This window comes from Oratosquilla oratoria, chromosome 28 (assembly GCF_046742065.1).
Source record: "Oratosquilla oratoria isolate Oo_2021 chromosome 28, ASM4674206v1, whole genome shotgun sequence".
NCBI lineage: Eukaryota > Metazoa > Arthropoda > Malacostraca > Stomatopoda > Squillidae > Oratosquilla > Oratosquilla oratoria.
This window is the reverse complement of record NC_134804.1, coordinates 21,887,135-21,889,365: the sequence shown is the minus strand read 5'-3', so window position 1 is coordinate 21,889,365 and position 2,231 is coordinate 21,887,135.

The following is a 2,231-nucleotide window of genomic DNA, read 5'->3' as shown; positions in this document are numbered from 1 at the left end:
AGAAACTTTCATGTGATTTTATTGAAGAAGCTTTCACGTATTTGCAGCGACACATGTACGTTCTCGTGTCTTCGTTAAAGGAATTTGTTAGTTAGTTAGTAAGTTAGTTAGTTAGTTAGTTAGTTAATTAGTTAGTTAGTTAGCTAGTTATAGTTAGTTAGTTAGTTAGTTAGTTTGTTTGTTTGTTTGTTTTGTTTGTTCGTTCGTTTGTTTGTTTTCTTCCTGCTTTTTTTTCTTTATTTCTTTGTCTGTCTGTCTGTTTATTATCATATCAATGTGTCTAGCTATTAGTTAGTTGCTGTTTTTACCAAAACTCGAGAGAAACTCTAACTTCCTTATATGTTTATGAATAACGTTTCTTAAAAAAAATATTCAAAATTGTAATAACGACACAAATAAAATCCCATAAAATGTATCGTCTTTTTCCTTTCCCTATCATTCTCCCCTTCAACGCTCTATCACCTTCCCCCCCACACCCCTTTCTTATCCATCTCCCACCTCCCCATCCTCCACCTCCCCTCACCTCCCAAGAACCAGACTCAGTCGTAAAATTAGCATAATGACGGAATGTATCTCGGAATGGGACGCGAGCCACTTTTTGAGTTCGGCCAAGTCCTTCTTTATTAATCCTGAGCAGCTATTTGCATGGGAACGACGTCCTTAGCATTGAGGTCCGCGACGGAACGGCGACCTTACGGAATCCTAGTATAGAGGTTAGGGACCCCAAAATGCTCGTATTGGTGGGAGGGGGGGATGGGTGCGTGTCCGGGGGAGGGGGAGTTTAATGATGTTGGACATGGTCGGTAACAGCCATTGGACCCACTTCTTGATTTTTTTTTTTTTCTTTTTTTTTTTAGAGTAACGAGTGAGAATGTCCCTAGTTCCTTTGAGTTGCTACTGTGAACAGGTTTTCATGAAAAATGTGAAGATGGAACAGATATTTAACTATTAACTTAATAGTTATGACCCAGAACTAAAAGAGAAAAGAGAGAGAGAGAGAGAGAGAAAAGAGGTTGTATTGTATTAAGTTATTCTCTCCCAATTAATTGAATGTTGGATGGGTAAGAATGTAGAGGGTTGAAAATCACATAAATTTAGCAAGCCCACATATTAAATACATATTAAATCCATGATTATACTTTTAACAAAAACTAGTGTAAGCAGTTTGAAGACATCTACCAGTAAAGATATAGATAATTATGAATAATTGAGGTTTCCTGAATTAAGTAAAGATTTTAATCACTCCGAGCTGATTTAACTTGAGACATGAGAACAGCAGATGTGTACAAGCACCCTTCCTTTATGCCATTAGCGTAGTTATTTTGATTATAAAATTTAGTTTGACTTATTGCAGAAAACGAGATGTCTGTTGAGTCGTATATCTTTCACACTAGAAATCTAGAAATCACCTCTGACTGCTTGTAATCAGTTGTGTTGCTGTGGCGTATTTCACATCTTTTGTCCTTCATGGAGATATGCGATTCATTCTGATTCAAGGCTGGGGTTTGAACTTAATGACGCCATAATTTATATATTTCTCATCAACATGGGGTCTACCACTCGCCTCAATAAAATTTCCCAGCGTTACACAAATAGATGACCTGAGTTTTGACGCCACGACGGAGAGGGAACACCATGAAGGGTGCTTATAGCTTTAAGGTGAGAGAACGTACGAACACAAAATCGCTTCACATTTAAAGAGTTTAACACTCAAGTGTGGGATGTGGTGGCATGGGAGAGATGGTCAGGGTTTGAGTGATAATACTCATAGTAATGGTAATGGTGTGGCACAAATAATTGTGGCGGCAAAGATATATTACTGGTAGTTTTGGTGAGAATAAAATCATCACTTGTAACAACAGTGGTGGTGTTGGTGGTGGCGATAGTGGCGGAGGTGGTGACTGTGTTGACAGTGGTATTGAAAGTTACGGTAATGATAGTTGTGGTTATGGTCACAGTATTGAGGGTGCTTGTGACTGACATGTTAATGGCTGTGGTAATGGTGATCGTAGTAATAATGGCAATTAAGTTGTGGGGATAGTGGTGGTTATGGTGACAGTGATAGTAGCTGTTTTTTTAATGATGATGATGAATATTGTAATGGTTGTAACGCTGGCCACAGTAATGCTGGCGATTATTACTATTATTAGTGAATATGAGGTAAAGGGAACACGGGCTGAGGGAAATACTTTCATTCCTGATTAGTCTCGCCTGAGTGGCTTCTTCATATT